Raw genomic sequence first — 20,622 nt, 5'->3', positions numbered from 1 at the left:
CAGATGGACCAACACCAAGCACCGAGCGACGGCGTATGTGCGAGACGGGATCAATATATGGAACACTGTCAGAAGTGTGCGGACAGCCACGAAGACGCGGGCGAAACATCATATCAGGTTTTCCTTCTTTTTTTATTGAACAGCCAGATCACGAACGCAGTGGCGGCGGCCCACGTCAAGCCCCGATCACGATCGATTCAGGCAGCGATCGCATGGCAGACATGAGGGAAGATGCCGGCGTTGTTGGCTGGTCGCGCGAGAGACGCTGTGACCAGCGTGTACCAACCAAAGCACGGGAGGCCAGCCAAACTAGGACCAAATCGATCCAGAGGAGCAGACCACAGCGACTCGATCCAGAGGAGAAACGGCGGCCGGCGTCTGGATGTGGAATCGGTGGCCAACAACTTGGATGTGGAATCGGCGGCCGGTGGATTGAGGCGGAAACGGCGGCCGGCAGCACCACACGAGCGGGCGTGGTGGTGATGCACGGGATCCGGCGGCCAGCAGCAGCAAACGACGGCCGGCGGCTGGAAGCGGAATCGGCGGCCGGCGGCACCACACGAGCGGGCGCGGTGGTGAAGCACGGATCCGGCGGCCAGCAGCAGGAATTGGTGGACAGCGTCCAGCACAAGAATCACTGGCCGGCTCGATCTGAAGATTGGAACAAAGAGCAGCTTACTCGGAGTAGCAGCGTTTGACAAATTTTTTGAAGGTGTGGCAAGCAACAGTCACCGGAGCAGAGGAACGGCCACGACGAAAGTGACAGCCGGCAAAGAGAGAGCACGGCGGCGGAAGGAAGCGATCAAGCACGAGTTGCGAGTGCTAAAAAAAACCCTAAGCTCTTATACCATGTTACAGAAATATGCAACTTGATCTTATTAGGAGGCCAAAGCCATCATATATACATGTAGAAGAGAATGCCGAGAGGCTAGAATACAAAAGGCCAAAGGCCATCATCAATATAACTCTAACAGTGCCAAGCTTCCATCTGTCGCTAGCAATGTCGAGAGGCTTACCCTGCTGTCCTATGGTGAGGTATGTTTTGGGTTTTACATTTCAATCAGATTATATTTATAAGCATCATCAGACTAGCTTATAGTGGCTATATTAAACTACATAATCACTCTCGGGACTTTGTTCTTCAGAATGCGAACACTCCAATGCTTCCTGACAAGCTCCTCCACCTCAAGAGTTTGAAGATTGTACTTAACGGATCAGGGCCCTATTCCCCTGTCTATGACACCTTTTCTCTGGCTTCTTTTCTTGATGCTTCTCCTGCCTTGGAATCTTTCATCTTGTGTGTAAGTCACTATTCATGTCTTCTTGATATCTATGGAAAAACCAGTGAGCATATATCTTATAAACGATTGTGGTCTTATTTATCTTCTAAACTACTGCTTATCAAGGAACAGTGATATTAATGTTTGATGCTACATCATCATTTGTAGATAGAACGAAATGCCATAATACATTGTTATGATGCTGGGGGCGATGCATACCTAAGGGGGAAATCAGCATACCAGCATGACCACCTCAAACGGGTGATGATCGCTGGCTTCCGTTCGGCCAAGAGCCTTATTAAGCTTGTGATCCACATCCTTGAGAGCGCTCCTTCACTGGAGCGTCTCACGCTGGATACGACACCTGGTGGCCATGGTAGGAAGCTTGGTGATACCAGCATATGCAGTGCTGCAAGAATGTGGGGTAAATGTTCTTATATGAGAGAGAGAGAGCTCTTGAAGAGGCTAACAGAGCAGTTGAGGCTGCGAGTAGATACATCATTGGGAGAGTTCCATCAACTATTGAATTTGAGGTCCTTGAGCCCTGTCGGCAATGCCATACTGGCAACCGGTAGATGGATGCTTGTGTGGTTTGTTGTAGTTAACATGCAAAGGCCAGTGCTCCGGTTCAAGCAGCTCATCAGATATTTGCATATAGTTAAATAAAAGTAAATTCACTTTAACACTCAAGTCCGAAAGTTTGGCTGATGGATCCTCAACTATGAAGCCATACACCTGACCCTCCAAAGTTTTGGTTTTAAAACAATGCACATAACTAAGGTGGTTTTGGAAGGCAGATCTGCCATGGTGGCAATGTTTTGCATATGTGAGGCTGCAGCGATGATAAAATACCAGCTTCGTTGCCATATCACAAGGTTTCTGCATGTAAGGCTCACAACTCATTGATGATCTTGATGCCATATGGAGGGTCACATGTCACATTGATGATCATTATATATATGGACTGCCTTTATGGCAAAACCGTTGTGCAAATTCGTCCTGGGGAATTATGCGCAGTGGTTTTGAAAGATTTGGAGGGTCACATGTCCAATTTATAGTTGAGAATGTTGGCGAGCCATATCCCGAACTTGAGAGGGTTAAGTGATTTTTTTGATAATTTTTCTTTGCGAAAATGAAGTCAGAGATCATCTGTACTGGCTATATTACAACCTCATAATGCATCATCGAAGCAATAAAGCAACTACTTAAAAAAGGAAAACAACATGCACCCCCTTGTATCTAAGAGCATCTACAGCCAGGCACCTCATATGTCCGGGTGGGCCGCCCGGTCATTGACCGATCATGAAATTTCGACCCAGGCGGGCTCCTTAAACGGGTCTCAGATGCCCGGGCTAACCGGCACCCCTCATATCCAGCCCAAATATTGGGCGGATATGGGGGGCCGCCCGGACACGCCCGCCACGTCGGACCCGACAGTTCGACTCCATCGCAAATTGCACCAAATCCACCCCTCAGAGCTGTCGGATCCATTTGCTCCCTCCTCTCTTCTTCCTCCTCTGCATCGTCCGTCTCGCAGCTCCGCTGCCGCGCCCGCTCCACAGCTGTTCCTAGCCTTTGCGCCGCTAGATCCGGCAGAGCAGTCCTCTCTCCCATCCTCGCCGCGGGGGACGTCGTCGCCGGCCCGGACGCCACCGCGGCGGCAACTCTTTGGCTCTGCCTTGCACTTGATGTGTTCGACACATTGTCTGACCGGATTTTTTTGTGATTTTATTAGGGAAAACGATGGATTCAGATGCTTCGTCCGACGAAGAGTATGGACCAACAGAGCTTTGATCAAATGATTCAAGATGAGTCCTTCGATTCCTCGGATTCAGACGAAGAAGTAGACATAATCATGCTCATGAGCATGCAAGAGGAAATGGACCGGCAAGTGGAGCATATTCTCAAGTTCAAGGGCACAATCAAAGGGAGAAGAGTTGTTCGTGGCAAAGCTACTGCACAAGGACTACTTTGCTCCCAAGCCTATTTTCCTGGATGATCCATGGTTTCGTTGCCGTTTTCTCATGCGGAAACCATTGTTTTTGCGCATTGTGGAGCGAGTGGAGGCACACAATGACTACTTCAAACTCACAAGGGATTGTTGCAGACAACTCTCTTTCTCTGCCATGCAGAAGTGCACGGCTGCTCTGAGGATGCTTGCACTTGATACTGCTACAGATGCCATTGGTGAGATGGTCATGATGAGGGAGAGCACATGCCTGAAGACTACTGTCGGGTTTAACGCGCCGTGGAGGAGGTGTTTGGACCTGAGTGTCTCAGAGAACCAAATGCGTAGGACAAGAAGTTGTTGGCTATTGGAGATGCCAGGGGTTTCCAGGAATGTTCATATCAATTGATTGAATGCATTGGCAATGAAAAAACTGCCCCAAAGATTTACGGGGAATGTATCAAGGTCACACCAAAGAGGCCACCATCATACTAGAAGCGGTGGCATCACATGACTTATGAATTTGGCATGCTTTCTTTGAAATGTTGGGTTCTCATAACGACATCAACGTGCTTCAACGATCTCCGGTGTTCAGGAAGCTTTACAATTGGGAATCACCGCCGTGCAACTACACTGTCAATGGCCGATACTACAACATGGGATACTATCTTGCCGATGACATCTATCCTCAGACGTCAGTGGGCGGCTGAAAGATTGTGGATGTCGCCTAGAGGGGGGGTGAATAGGCGCTTTAAAATAATTATGGTTTAGGCTTGAACAAATGCGGAATAAACCTAGCGGTTAATTTTACAAACACAAAACCTACAACAAATAGGCTCACCTATGTGCACCAACAAATTATGCTAAGCAAGATAAACAACTAAGTGATAGCAAGATATATGACAAGAAACAATATGGCTATCACAAACTAAAGTGCATAAGTAAAGGGCTCGGGTAAGAGATAACCGAGGCACGCGGAGACGATGATGTATCCCGAAGTTCACACCCTTGCGGATGCTAATCTCCGTTTGGAGTGGTGTGGAGGCACAATGCTCCCCAAGAAGCCACTAGGGCCACCGTAATCTCCTCACGCCCTTGCACAATGCAAGATGCCGTGATTCCACTAAGGGACCCTTGAGGGCGGTCACCGAACCCTTACAAATGGCAACCCTTGGGGGCGGTCACCGAACACGTACACTTTGGCAACCCTTGGGGGCGGTCACCAGTACCCGTCAAATTGCTTGGGGCGATCTCCACAACCTAATTGGAGAACCCGACACTTGCCCGGAGCTTTACACCATAATGATTGAGCTCCGAACACCACCAACCGTCTAGGGCTCCCAAGCACCCAAGAGGAACAAGCTCAAGGGTACCAAGCACCAAAGATTAATAAGCTTCTCAACTTGTAACTTCCACGTATCACCGTGGAGAACTCAAACCGATGCACCAAATGCAATGGCAAGGGCACACGGAGTGCCCAAGTCCTCTCTCAAATCCCACCGAAGCAACTAATGCTAGGAAGGAAAATGAGAGGAAGAACAAGAAGGAGAACACCAAGAACTCCAAGATTTAGATCCAAGGGGTTCCCCTCACATAGAGGAGAAAGTGATTGGTGGAAATGTGGATCTAGATATCCTCTCTCTTTTCCCTCAAAAACTAGTAAGAATCCATGGAGGGATTGAGAGTTAGCAGGCTCGAAGAAGGTCAACAATGTAAGGGCATATTTATCCCTAAGGTGTTTTGGTGATTGATGACAATGCTTTTACGGACTAATCGTGTGCCTTGAGTTTCCCAGACGTTTCATCGCTAGGCACAAGACGGTTTGGTGCCCCTCAATGACTATTGAAGACGGTGTTTTTTCTACGTTTCTTTTTGGTGGATTTGAGTCGTAGGAAAGACGTACTATTAAAAGGGGGTCCGCGTCGGAAAGGTTTGGGTGGAATCATCACGTACATGTTTTCTTCCTTGTCCCCTCCTTTCCCCTGCACTTTGGAGCATCCTCCGTTTATTCTCTTCACCTTGTCCTGGCTGCTGTTGATGGGCTGCGGTAGTACTGCTCCTTCTTGAGTGGTAGTGCCGCAGGCACCCGCAGTAGTATCGTACTTCGGCGCGGTAGTACCGTAGGTGCCCACGGTAGTACCGCTCCTCTGGAGTCGTAGTACCGTGGCCTCCAGGCCAAGTACCGCTCCTTCGCGGTAGTAGGGGCGGATGTAATTTTTTACATCCGCGCCACCGCGGTAGTACCGCATCCCTTGCGCGGTAGTATCGTGCGCGGCCTGGCTCTGCTACCAGGCGGTAGTACCGCTCCTCTACGGTAGTACTGTATCGGATTTTTGCTTCGTCCGTGTTCCAGCGGAAGTAGGCACGGATGTATGTTTATCCGCGCTCTTCCCAGGCTAGGGGTTTCCTGCCTTGCGGTAGTACCGCAAGGGGGAGCGATAGTACCGCTCCTACGGCAGTACCGTCCTCAGCCCTTGTGCTTCAAGTCTGCCCTAGCTATTGCTGCGGTACTACCGCGGTTCCTCACGGTAGTACCGCATGGCCTTGCGGTAGTACCGCTTGTCAAGAGCGGAAGTACCGCATGGCCTTGCGGTAGTACCGCTGGTCTGGGCGGTAGTACCGCTGGTCGCGGGCTGGTAGGTGGATAACGGTTGGATTTTTGTCCTAAGCTATAAAAGGGGTGTCTTCTTCTTCTAGTTGACTACCTCTTCCAACCCTAAGCTCCATTGTTGCTCCAAGCTCGATTTTCGCCCGATCTCACTCCCTAGCCAATCAAACTTGTTGATTCGCTCGGGAGTGGTTGAGAAGGCAACGATCTACACTTCCACCAAGAGAAATTTGATCCCCCCCACTAATCCCTTGCAGATCTTGTTACTCTTGGGTGTTTGAGCACCCTAGATGGTTGAGGTCATCGCGGAGCCATAGTCCATTGTGGTGAAGCTTCGTGGTGTCATTGGGAGCCTCCAATTGAGTTGTGGAGTTTGCCCCAACCTTGTTTGTAAAGGTTCGGTCACCGCCTCCAAGGGCACCAATAGTGGAATCACAACATCTCGTATTGTGTGAGGGCGTGAGGAGAATATGGTGGCCCTAGTGGCTTCTTGAGGAGAATTGTGCCTCCACACCGCTCCAACCGAGACGTACTTCCCCTCAAAGGGAAGGAATTTCGGTAACACATCCTCGTCTCCACCGGCTCCACTCTTGGTTATCTCATGCCTTTACTTGTGCAAGCTTATTTGTGATATATATCTTGCTTGCTTGTGTACTTATCTTTGTTGCATCATATAGGTTGCTCACTTAGTTGCATATCTAGACAACCTACTTTGATGCAAAGTTTAAATTGTTAAAGAAAAGCTAAAAATTGTTAGTTTCCTATTCACCCCCCCTCTAGTCAACTATATCGATCCTTTCAATTGGTATTAGAGCCTCGTCTCTTTATTAAGGACTTTACCATCCGAAGAGTATGGTTGACGTCGTATAAGGTGAGGAGGAGCACTCCGGTGCAAATCCGGTATCTTCTACGGGAGATGGGGGAACCGCGGTCTCTCATGAGGAGTTCAATGTGGCGTTGGACACATTGAAAACCTCCATGATGACCGAGGTCAAAAGCATGTTTAAAGATTTCTTAGAAGAGCTTAAACTTTCCACCACACCGTTGAAAGTGGGTGATCCCGCTAACAAGGTGACGGATGCTACCTCCGACAAGGGGGAAGCTACTAGCGAGAAAGCCCTTCCTACTAGTGGTAAGAGTGGCACCGGCAGCTTTGCCCATGTGGAACCTTCACTTGTCTATGGTGGACCTCTCCCTTCCACTCATTTGAATCATGTCGGGCCGCCCCCTAAGATTGAGAAGAATGTCAAATTTGACTCTTGGGTTTATCGTTTTAAGCGTCATTTAAATCATGTGAACACTAACCTTTGGAGAATCATTGAAGAAGGTTTCTATCCGCATGACCAAAGCAACTTCACTCCTAGAGAAGCCGTGGATAATCAATTCAATGAGAATGCTCTCTTCATCATTCAAGAAGCTATCCCACCCGAAGACCTTCCTCATCTCTGGCCTTACTCCTTGGCCAAAGATGCTTGGCGCCAAGTGGTTTCCCTCTACCGGGGAAGCGCAAGCATTCAACGCTCCAACTATGAAGTGGTGCAAGATGAAGCAGATGAGTTTGCTATGAAAGAACATGAAGAACCTCGTGAGCTCTATCGGAGGGTAATCAAACTCACGGTCTCGCTCCGAGATCATGGAAGCAAGGACACGGATGACAATTGGATCAAGCGCAAATTCCTCAAGGCAATGATACCCTACCACAAAGCCATGTCCTCCATCATTCGTCAAAGGTCGGACTTCCACACCTTGTCCTCAAGTGATGTGTTGGATGAGTTCGTTGCTATGAGCATCTTGGACAAGACCGCCGACAATGCGATACTTCGCTCTCAAAGAGTGAAGAAACCCAACCTTGTTCTAAAGGCCAAGGTTAGTATGGAGGAAGAGGACGAAGAGGAAGAATAGGAGAGCAACCTCGAAGATACGAAGTATGCCTATCATGAACACATGGCCCTTGCTTCAAGGCAATTTTGGAGCAAGAAGAACTCAAGCCCCAACTTCAACAAGAACAATTCAAGTGGCACAAAGGGCAAGCAACAAGTGAGGACTTGTTTCAATTGTGGCAATGTAAGCCACTTTGTCGCGGAGTGCCCTTATGAGAAGAGGGAAGACAATGGTGGCAAGATCATCCAAAAGGACAAGGCCAAGTCGTTCCCCAACAAGAGAAATTTCACCAAGAAGACTCCTCCCAAGGCTTTGGTGGTACAAGAAGAGTACAATGAGGATGATGACGATGATGAAGATGGTGAGTCGGTTGCCATGGCCTCCGTTGCCATTGCAACGACTCCACGGGTGTCTCTCTTCGACTCACCCAACGAGAGCATCACCGCCAAGTGCCTCATGGCTAAGGCCACCAACAAGGTGTTTGCTTCCGGTGGGGGATCATGGTTGCTCGATAGTGGAGCTACAAATCATATGACTGGAAGCAAGGACTTGGTGGTGGACGTGCACAAGATTCCATCGATGCCCACCAATGTCAAGTGGGGTGATGCCTCATCTTCTAAGGTATTGGGACTTGGCAAGGTTGTCATCTCTCATGATCTCATGATTGAGAAGGTCATGCTTGTTGAGTCCCTTGCATACAATTTACTTTCCATTCGTCAACTTGCAATCATGGGCTTTGCCACTTTCTTTGATATTGATACCGTGGCCCTCTTGTGGAGCAAGACTCTTAAAGTAGCCTTTGTTGGGCATGTCGAGAACGGTCTATATGTGATTAACTTTTCGGAGCGACCCACTAAGACCGTGACGTGCCTAATGGCTAAAGTTGATGTGGGATGGCTTTGGCATCGCCATTTAGCCCATGTCAATATGAGATCTTTGCAAAGTCTTTTCAAGGGGGACCATGTCCATGGACTAACGAATGTTAGTTTTGCTAAAGATCGTGCTTGCAGTGCTTGTATCAAAGGAAAGCTTCATGAGAAGGCTCATCCCCCACGACTATCATTTACTCAGAGAGGCCTTTGGAGCTCCTTCACTTGGATCTCTTTGGGCCTCCATCCTTTGATAGTCTTGGGGGTAGGAAGTATTGCTTGGTGATTGTGGATGACTACTCAAGATATACTTGGGTGTATTTCTTCAAGAGGAAGAGTGAGACCCAACAAACCGTCATTGACTTTGCAAATGAAGCACAATGTCAACACAATGCAAAGATCTTGATAATAAGAAGTGATAACGGCACCGAGTTCAAGAACTACACCTTGGATGAGTTTCTTAGTGATGAGGGGATCAAGCATCAATATTCCGCACCTTACACCCCTCAACAAAACGGTGTTGCGGAGAGGAAGAACCGGACGTTGATGGATGCGGCAAGGACCATGATGGCGGAGTTCATGTCTCCATACAACTTTTGTGCCGAAGCCATCAACACCGCGTGTCATGCATCCAATCGGCTCTACCTCTGCAAGGGCTTGAACAAGACTCCATATGAGATACTCACCGGTAACAAGCCCAACCTTAAGTACTTTCGGGTGTTCAGGTCTAAGTGTTTTATTCTCAAGAAAGGTGTTCGGTTGTCTAAATTTGAGGCTAGAGCTTATGAGGGCATATTTGTTGGTTATGCTACAAACTCTCATGCTTACCGTGTCCTCAATAAATCCGCGGGACTTATTGAGGAGATGTGTAATGTGGAGTTTGATGAGAATAACGGCTCCCAAGTGGAGCAAAGTGGCACTTGTGATGTAGGTGATGAAATTCCTCCTCAAGCCATAAGAAGAATGGGTGTTGGTTTTATCCTACCCATTGAGGAACCCCTTGTTGCCGAAGGAGAAGGACAATGCTCCACTCAAGTGGAGCCATCACCAACCCAAGGCCCACACGCTTCCGAAGAACAAAGTGAAGGCCCTCATCCTCGTGAACAAGACCAAGGGCAAGATCATGCTCAAGACGGTGTTGACACACCAAGTGATGCCCAAGGTCAAGTTCTCTCCTCCGAGCAAGTTCAAGATCAAGAACAAGCTCAAGACATCGCTCAAGATGATCAAGTGACCGCTCCTCAACTCACCACCGAGGAGGAATTGGAGCGTCGTGCCGCCAAGACTGCTTCCAAGCTCTCCACCAAGGGTCATCTCATGAAGAATGTACTTGGAAGCATTCAAAAGGGGGTAAGCAGTCGTAGACAATTGGCAAACTATTGTGAACATCACACATTTGTCTCTTGTGTTGAACCCCAAAAGGTATATGAAGCACTCGAAGATCCGGATTGGCTTAATGCCATGCATGAAGAACTCAACAACTTTGAGTACAACAAGGTGTGGAGATTGGTGCCAAGGCCAACGGGGAACCACAATGTCATTGGAACCAAGTGGATATTTAAGAACAAGCAAGATGCTCATGGGACCATCATTCGCAACAAGGCAAGATTGGTGGCACAAGGCTACTCCCAAGTCGAGGGTATCAACTATGGTGAAACCTTTGCTCTCGTTGCTCGCCTTGAATCCATTCATTTGTTGATTGCTTATGCTTCTCATCAAAACTTTAAGTTGCAACAAATGGATGTGAAGAGTGCTTTTCTTAATGGTCCTATTAATAAGTTGGTCTATGTCAAGCAACCCCCCGGGTTCGAGGATCCCTACATTCCCGATCATGTGTATCAACTCGATAAGGCACTCTATGGGCTTAAACAAGCCCCACGTGCATGGTATGACCACCTTACCGAGTTGTTACAAGATCGTGGGTTTGAAGTTGGGCTAATCGACCCCACTCTTTTTACTAAGAAGGTCAAAGGGGAGTTGTTTGTATGCCAACTATATGTTGATGACATTATCTTTGGTTCCCCTAACAAAGCTTTCAATGAGGAATTCGCCGCTCTCATGACCTCAAAGTTCAAGATGTCTTCCATGGGAGAGTTGAAGTTCTTTCTAGGGTTTGAAGTGAAGCAAAGAAGAGAAGGAACCTTCATCAACCAAGCCAAATACACTCAAGACATGCTCAAGAGATTCAAGCTAAGTGATGTCAAGCCGACTTCCACTCCAATGCCCACCAAGTGCCAACTTGACATAGATCCCAATGGTAAAGCGGTGGATCAAAAGGTATATTGCTCCATGATTGGATCTTTGCTTTACCTTTGTGCATCTAGACCGGATATCATGTTGAGTGTGGGAATTTGTGCACGGTTTCAAGCTGCACCTAAGGAAATTCACTATGTGGCGGTCAAGCGAATCTTTCAATATTTGGCTCATACCCGAAACTTTGGCTTATGGTACCCAAGAGGAGCAAACTTCAAGCTTGTAGGGTATTCGGACTCCGATTGGGCAGGAGACAAAGTGGATAGGAAGTCCACTTCCGGAGGGTGCCAATTCCTTGGTTGCTCTTTGGTGAATTGGTCTTCCAAAAAGCAAAGTTGTGTGTCTCTCTCGTCCACCGAAGCGGAGTATGTAGCAGCCGGCAGTTGTTGTGCACAACTCTTATGGATGAGGCAAACTTTAAAGGATTACGGTGTCATTTGTGACAAAGTGCCTCTTTGGTGTGACAATGAAAGTGCCATCAAGATTTCTCTTAACCCGGTGCAACACTTCAAGACGAAGCATATTGAGATTTGGTATCACTTCATCCGGGATCACATTAGGCGAGGGGAGATCGAGATCAACTACGTCAACACTCATGATACCCTTGCAGATATTTTCACGAAGCTGTTGGATGAAGCAAGATTTCGCGAGTTAAGGCATGAGCTAAATATCATTGATTCGAGCAATGTTGCTTGAACCCTTGCACACCCCCATACTCAACTTGTTGTCTTGTTTAGATGTAGGCATGGACATAGGGGGAGTGTTGTTCTCTCAATGAACTCTCCCTCCCCCCATTATGCATAAATTGATCAAATCTTTCACTTTAGCCATTTTTGATGGTACTTGTGCTTCAAAGATGAGTTTTGGTCATGGGCCCAAGGATAATTCTTCACGGTGCCATACCAATTGACTCAAACATAGGTGGCTCCGGCCACCACCCTCTCTTTGGAGAGGTTCTGTATCGTGGTCGTCTCTTGTTGTCATTTTGCCCCTTCTCCTTTCGTGTTTGAGCTTGTTGTGAGGTGTCTTGTTCGTTTGAAGTTTCCTTGCGAAGACCTCTCTTTTCTTGTGTTTGGAAATGGCTTCTTCTTGAGCTCACGGTACTACCGCGGCCTGCCACGGTACTACCGTGTGTGGAGAGTACGGTACTACCGGCCCAGTGCGGTACTACCGCCTAGGAGAGCGGTACTACCGCTTTGGTGCGGTTCTTCCGCCCAAGCGGTACTACCGCGATGTACGCGGTACTACCACACTGTCGGAGGCGCATGGGGATAAGGACGGGAATGGGGGGGGGGTTCTAACACCCCCATACCCATTCGTCAGTTTTCCCCACTTCGTCTCTCTCTCTCTCTCTCTCTCTCTCTCTCTCTCTCTCGCTCAAGAACGGGGCCGGAGTCTCTCGCCGGATCTCCGGCTACTCTCCTTGGATTTCGACCGGTGGGATCGTTCCCCACCACTTCCTCTTGCCATGGACCAAGGTTTTTCCCGAAATCCCTCTCTTTCTAATTGGTTCTCTTGTCTCTAGGTTTTTGGGGAGATGCTTGTGTTCTTGAGATTTTAGGCTAAGTCTTTGCAAGAGAAGGTTGTAGGAGAGTAGTGTTGCATAGAAATTATACTTGATATATTGTCCCATGGTAGATTTTGAAAGGACATGCGGTGCCTCCATGTGTGGTTTTGGTGATTGATGACAATCTCTATGGACTAACGGTTGCCTTGAGTTATATTTGAAGGATTTGTTCATAGGATTGTCTTGAAGTCCATGTGTTGGTTTCAAGGAGTTTATGAGATGGCCAAAGTTCTTTTCAAGGAATTATCCAAAGATTGGTCATGTGTGAGTTGAGATGGCCAAAGTGCTTTTCAAGGAATTATCCAAAGATTGCAAGCATGTCTTGAAGAAGAAGATTGTGTGATCATTCATGTTTACCTTCAAGACATCATCCAAATGAAGAGAGTTGGAAAGATTCAATGTTGATCAAGACTAAGTCAAGAGTGAATCAAGTTGATCAACTCACAAAGCGTAGAAGAAGTACCGAGAGGGATCAAGTGATCCCATGGTATGGTAAGCATTGCCCATTACGCTTTGTGTACTAACCCATGGTCTACGTGAGAGTTCTTTGTGGGGTTAGGTATGTTTCCATGGTCTTGCGTCAAGAGGAAGATCTCATACAACCCATGGAGGATGACATCAAGTGGTGATCGTCATCAAGTTTGCAGTGTGCAAGTTCAAGTGGAGCAACTCAAAGAGTGGCTCACCCATAATGGAGTATGGGGGAGCAATCAAGCTTGAAGCTTGCCGTCCATTGTGGTGTCAATGGAATTGTGAAGATGTGCCAAAGAGTGGCTCACCCATAGTGGAGTATGGGGGAGCAATCAACTAGTATTCATCGAGCGAACACAATCAAGAAAGGTGGTCCAACTTGAGGAAATCAAGATCGTCATCATCTAGCTCAAGTGTACTATGTGCAAGGCAAAGGTTTTCCCTTGATAGGTTTTCTATTTTACCGGTCTCATAGTGGTAGTTGGGAGACCGGGTTGTAGGATCGATTGCCGTACTATCAAGGGGGGCTCTCTAGGGAGTAGCTTGATCGTATCATTCATCAAGAGCTCAAACCATTGCATCCTTGCATCATCTTTCTTGGTTCTTGTTTGGTTCCATTTGTGAGTCTTAGAGCTTATGGTCATCTTGATGACAAGCTTGAGTTCATCGAAAACGGAGTTCGCGTGCATCTTCTATGATGTTTTCGGTGTTGGAGGTTTTACCGGTCTTTTCCAAGGAAGGGTTCTCACCATTTTATTATGGTCCTTTTCTCATTTGCTTCTTATTGTTATTTCTCTCAAGTTTGTGTTAGCCCTTGTCGTTAGCTTTCCAACAAACTTGGTTTCATTGAATTCGGAGCTCGTATGCGAAAGTTGTGGTTGTTTTGATATTGCCTGTTTTACACAGAGAGGTTGTACCGCTTGACCGGTACAACCGGTGTTTGGAGCGGTTGTACCGCTCTAGAATTGGTCCAGAGGTTGTACCGGTCATGTACCACTCTACCACCGGACTGGTCTCTGTTGTGGTGCGGTTCTTGGGCGGTTGTGGGCCGGTTGTACCGCTTATTGCCTGTTACCGGTTGTACCGGTGCTCATAGAGGTTGTACCGCTCCTATGTTATTCTGTACATAACGAGCAGATTCGTGGGGACCTATTTAAGGGGGTCTTCTTCCCCAATGGTTCCCCATCTCTTGAGCTCATTTTTGCCCCCATTTTTGACCTTCTTTGAGCTTGCTAACTCTCACTCCCTCCATGGATTCTTGCTAGTTTTTGAGGGAAAAGAGAGAGGAGATCTAGATCCACATTTCCACCAATCACTTTCTCCTCTATGTGAGGGGAACCCCTTGGATCTAGATCTTGGAGTTCTTGGTGTTCTCCTTCTTGTTCTTCCTCTCATTTTCCTCCCTAGCATTAGTTGCTCCGGTGGGATTTGAGAGAGAAGGACTTGGGCACTCCGTGTGCCCTTGCCATTGCATTTGGTGCATCGGTTTGAGTTCTCCACGGTGATACGTGGAAGTGAAGTTGAGAAGCTTATTACTCTTGGGTGTTTGGGCACCCTAGAGCTTGTTCCTCTTGGGTGCCTTGGGCGCCCTAGACGGTTGGTGGTGTTCGGAGCTCAATCATTGTGGTGTAAAGCTCGGGCAAGCGTCGGGGTCTCCAATTAGGTTGTGGAGATCGCCCCGAGCAATTTGACGGGTACCGGTGACCGCCCCAAGGGTTGCCAAAGTGTACGGGTTCGGTGACCGCCCCCAAGGGTTGCCATTTGTACGGGTTCGGTGACCGCCCTCAAGGGTCCCTTAGTGGAATCACGGCATCTTGCATTGTGCGAGGGCGTGAGGAGATTACGGTGGCCCTAGTGGCTTCTTGGGGAGCATTGTGCCTCCACACCGCTCCAAACGGAGATTAGCATCCGCAAGGGTGTGAACTTCGGGATACATCATCGTCTCCGCGTGCCTCGGTTATCTCTTACCCGAGCTCTTTACTTATGCACTTTACTTTGTGATAGCCATATTGTTTCTTGTCATATATCTTGCTATCACATAGTTGCTTATCTTGCTTAGCATAAGTTGTTGGTGCACATAGGTGAGCCTAGTTGTTTTAGGTTTTGTGCTTGACAAATTAACCGCTAGGTTTATTCCGCATTTGTTCAAGCCTAAATCGTAATTATTTTAAAACGCCTATTCACCCCCCCTCTAGGCGACATCCACGATCTTTCAATTGGTATCAGAGCCTCGTCTCTCTTTATTAGGCTTTACCGCCTAGAGAGTAAAGATGTCGACTAGGGGATTAGGATTCTCTGACACTCTTAGTTTCGATGGCACAAATTTTGATGTTTGGGTAATTCGCATGCTTAATCTCTTTAGGGTCATGGACCCAAATTTAGAGCGAATTGTAGATATGGGTTTTTCTCCTCCAAAGGATCCCCAAAGATTATCTTTAGAGGATGAGAAAAACTCTTATCTCAATGCTCAAGCTTCTAATGTGCTTTTCGATGCTTTGAGCAATGTAGTTATATTTCAACTCATGCCGTTCCGGGATGCTCATGAGTTGTGGACAAAGCTTCAAGATAAATATGGCGTGTCCAAGTTTTGTGGGGATGATTGTTCTCCCTCCACATCCGGCCGTATAGTCTTCTCAACTTCTTCTACTTCACCTACATGTGGTTTGCCACAAGGTAATGATATGGTGAGTAGTGTTGGTCATTGCAATGATGATAGTATGTTTATTGTGGATGATCCTTCATCACTATCTTATTGCAATGCTCCTTCTTTGGGCTTTAACACTTCGAGCACTCCAAATGTTTCACATGCTTGTGTTGATAGTCCTTGCATATCATGTAGAAATTGCTTGACTAAATCTCATGATGATATGTTTACTATGTCTTGTTGCCATGATAAAAATGCATATATGTCCTCGAATTGTTGTGCTAACAATGTAGAGGAAACCCAACACCCCATGGAACAAGATGTGGTCTTGAATGGTGCTTCAACGGATCCTACATCATCATCTATTGCATTTTGCCTTATGGCCAAGGCTTCAAAGGTATCTCCCACTTTGAATCCCAATATATCTTGTGATGATGGCAAGAGTGATGATGATGTTGATTATGATGAAGAGAATGATAATGTTGTCTCCTTAAAAACTAAGGGGGAAATGATTTTTAAAGCTCTTCACAAAAATAAACTTGCTCGTTCCAACTTCATGGAAATCATGTCTATTGCCATTGAAGGCAAGAAATACATTGAGGAGTTGGAATCTCATCTAGAGGAGCATTAGGTCGCCATTGAGAAAATGGAAGCTCATGAGCGTGATTACGCAAATGAGATCGCGGAGCTATCTCAAGCTCTTGAACATGAACAAACCTCATTTGAATCTCTTGAGGAGACCTTTGCTACAGAATTATCTAGAAAAAGGAATCTCATGATAGAGCACTCGAGGTGGGCAATGATTTCAAAACTAAAATGCTAAGCTTGAAGTTGCTCATGCTAGACTCCTTGAGGATTTTGAGCACCTCGAAAATGGCTCAAGGGTCATCAAGGGTGAGCTCATCAAACTCACCGAGTCTCATGCTCAACTTGAAGCTTCTTACTTAAAAGAGCTTGCCAAGGTGTCCCCTCCTATTGTTGTTAATGATGATGCTTGGGATACTAACTCTATTACTTGTGAAGCATCCATTTTGAAGGAGAACGTTGAGCTTCGGGCTCAACTTGAGTTGCTATCTAGAAATTATGGGAAATTGGAAGAAAACCATGAAAAGCTCTCAAGCTCTCGTGATGATCTTCTAGTATCCCATAATGAGCTAAAGATATCTCATGAGGCCATGATTTCTAAGGTAACATCTAGTGAGCCTCATGTGGATACTAGCACTAATTCTAGTCAAAATGCTATATTGCCATGTGGTAGTCCTTGTAATTCATCTACTCACAATGTTGGTACATCTTGTGATGAATTGCTTTCCTTGCCTTGTTGCTCTAACAATGAAGCTTATACTTCCTCTAGTACTTGTGTTGAGACTAACCATGTAGAGGAAATCAAAGAGCTCAAGGCCCAAGTCACTTCTTTGAAGAAAGACTTGGAAAAGAGTCATGAAGGGAAATCCACACTCAACAATATCTTGAGTGTGCAAAAATCCCCCAATGACAAAGGTGGACTTGGATTCAACTCCAACAAGAAGAAGAAGTCCAAGGTGAACAAAAGAAGGGCCAAGAACAAGTCAAGAATTCGGCCAAGATTGTTTGCTTCAAGTGCAAAGTAGAAGGGCATCATGTTAGATCTTGCCCATTGAAGAAAAAGCCCATTAGTGACAAGCAACAAGGGAAGCGGCCACAAGTACACTCTCATTCTCAACCTCAAGTTGAAGAAAAGCCTCTTCCCAAGAAGACTCAAGCTTATGCTTCTCAAGTTGAGAAATCAAGTGAGAAGAAAGTGAAGAGTAGACGTTGCTACCTATGTCGCGAGAAAGGTCACCTCGCCTCTTCATGCACTAGTGGTAACTTATCAAACCCAATTATTATTGATGATGTCTATTCTCTTGGGAAGGATAAGGTTGGCAATGTGGTTGCCAAGTTTGTTGGTACTCAAAGTGGTTTGAAGCAAAGAACCATTTGGGTAGTTAAGCCTATTGTGACTAACCTCTCAGGACCCAACTTGGTTGGGGACTAACAAGATCAAACTTGATCAATAGGTGATGTTGGAGGTCATTGGGGACTTGGCTACACTATGAAGAATTAAGGGGACTTCATCATTCTTAATGTCTCAAGCCAAGTCAATTGAATCATCAAAATTATATCTTATATCCAATGTGCCTCCTTGCGGTAACTTGTACCTCAATTACTTACATTGAAAGTTACTTGCCCCCTTGCATGTTTTGGTTTTGTTCCTTGCATGTGTTTGTATATGTTGTGCTTCCAACTTGATTATCTTGAGCAATCAAGTATGTGTGTGTTGGTTTGCACGTCATGTACGTGTGTGTCATGCGTTGAGCCTTTTGCATCTTGTTTATTTCTTAGTTGGCTCTTGTGAGAGTTTAATGGAATATCCCATTATGAGGGAGTGATGTGCTTTGTGCACTTCACAATCCTATAAAGGTGGGTACATGGGGAATACCACTTAGTATTGATATTGCAAGTTTATCTAGTCACTATGTGGTATGTCTTCTCATGAGAAATTCAAATTCTAAATAGTCCATTAATTATCTCTTGTTAGATCCTTTAATTGCCTCTTGTCTATCTTTAATTGGTATCACATTATGGGAGAGTAATATGCTATGTGTATATTACTAGCCTATAAAATGTGTACATTTGAGATATTGTCATCTAGAGTTGATATTGTAAATTATCTTGTTCCTAGGTGGCATGTTAGCTCTACAAGTTGCAATTTGCTTTTTGTATGGTGTGAAGATGGGACGGGGCTTACCTGCGCCCCGTACGTGCGCCCATCCGTGCGCCGCTGCTACATGTCGCTCATCCCTGCCTCTCCTCGGCGTGGTTGTTTTTGGCCGCGAAAATAAAAATAAAATACCAATCCTAATACACGTCTGTTCGATCCAGCGGAGTCCTCTCGTATTCTTCACCTCTTTACTCCTCTCTCTCTCTCTTTCCTGTCAGAGCTCGGACATGGAGCAGAGCATGGAGGACGGAGGGGATGAAGCCACCGCGATGTCCACCCCGTGCCCCCTTACTTCAGGAGTCGACTTCTCTCTCGCCGGATTGCATCTTCTCCGGCTGCTGGTGATGTTCTTCTCTCCTCGGGCGCACAGCAGGTCAGGGGCAGCTCAAGAGCTCCGACCATGGAGAGGTGGATCTTGGGCGGGCGCAGCTGCCTGCAGAGACTCATGAGCTCGAGCGCTCCAGCCCTGACCTGGAGGAGGTGGATAGTGGGTGGGGAAGCTGCTTCGACTAGCTGGAGCGCTGCAGCCCGTACATGGAGGCGGCAGATCACGGGTGGCGCAACAGCTCCGTACCGCCATGAGTGTGCTGCACATGGACGGTGTAGCGACCATACCTCAAACGGTCCGATCTCTGTGCTCCGGTGTCATCCCTGGATCAGTAATGCTGACACCACACAGTACTCGGAGGATTTATAGCAGAGTAGCAATCACACACTTATTACATCGAGTGTCTCAAAAGAGAACTTATTACAATAAATATGGCTTAAGTCCATCTAATAATGATAACAGCGGAAGGCTTGGAAGATAAGTGAGTCCATCAACTCCAACGGCATCATTGAGTATAGAACCACGACCTAAAAACTCCTTAATCGTCGTCTGAAAAGTCTGCAACATTAACGTTGCAGCCCGAAATGGGTCAGCACATGGAATATGCTGGCAATGTAACACATAGAGAGTAATGGAATGAAACACCTATACTATATGCATATTTGGCTGGTGGAAAGCTCTATGGTTACAGTTTTGCGTAAAGCCAATTTTTCCTGGGTGAATTGAATACAGTGAATCATGTGCCTCTTGCAAAATCAACTTCCTTATCTCCGAGTCATTGGGCACGTAAACACAGTCTTCAAACCATAGGGTGTCGTGCTCATCCTCACGAAATCCTTTAGCTTTTCCTTTGCTCAGTTTCTCCTTTATAGCGGCAATCTCTTTGTCAGCTTTCTGAGCTTCTCTGATTCTATCCATCAAAGTTGACTGAATCTCCAATGCTACTACATAGCCTCTCGGAACTATTTCCAAACATAGTTCACGAAGATTTTTGGCTAACTCCCTTGGTATTTCTCCCGTCATTAATGTATTGACATGGCTCTTACGGCTTAATGCGTCAGCTACTACATTAGCCTTTCCGGGGTGATAATGCAATTTTATGTCATAATCCTTGATAAGCTCCAACCATCTCCTTTGTCTGAGATTCAACTCATTCTGGGTGAAAATGTACTTCAAACTCTTATGATCCGTGTACACCTCACAATGATTTCCAATGAGGAAATGTCTCCATGTTTTCAATGCATGCACTATGGCTGATAATTCCAAGTCATGCGTGGCATAATTCAACTCATGAGGTTTCAGTTGTCTTGAGGCATATGAAACAACTCTCCCTTCCTGCATAAGCACTGCTCCAAGTCCTCGACGTGAAGCGTCGCAATACACCTCATAATCTTTGGTCTGGTCTGGCAAAATCAACACTGGTGAGGTAACCAAACGTTTCTTCAACTCTTGGAAACTAGACTCACATTCCTCTGTCCATATGAACTTGGTATCTTTCTTCAGCAACTCCGTCATAGGCTTCGCAATCTTTGAGAAATTCTCAATAAATCTCCGGTAGTATCCTGCGAGTCCAAGAAAACTCCGGATCTCTCCAACTGTTGTTGGGGCTTCCCACTTGGTCATGGTATCAACTTTAGTGGGATCAACTGCTATACCTTCTCCAGATATAACGTGTCCGAGGAATCCTACTTCCTTCAACCAAAACTCACATTTGCTGAACTTGGCATATAATTGATGTTCTCTGAGCTTTCCAAGTACCAAACGCAAATGCTCCTTATGCTCCTCTTCATTCTTCGAGTAAACCAGGATATCATCAATGAACACTATGACGAACTTATCCAAAAACTCCATAAACACTTTGTTCATCATGTTCATAAAATATGCAGGTGCGTTAGTCAGACCAAATGACATAACGGTATACTCGTACAGCCCATACCTGGTGGTAAAAGCTGTCTTAGGTATATCCTGTTCTCGAATCTTCAACTGGTGGTATCCTGATCGCAGATCGATCTTGGAAAATACCTTAGCTC

Source organism: Triticum aestivum, chromosome 2A (genome assembly GCF_018294505.1).
Source record: "Triticum aestivum cultivar Chinese Spring chromosome 2A, IWGSC CS RefSeq v2.1, whole genome shotgun sequence".
In the NCBI taxonomy this organism is placed as follows: domain Eukaryota; kingdom Viridiplantae; phylum Streptophyta; class Magnoliopsida; order Poales; family Poaceae; genus Triticum; species Triticum aestivum.
Note: the sequence above shows the minus strand (reverse complement) of the source record.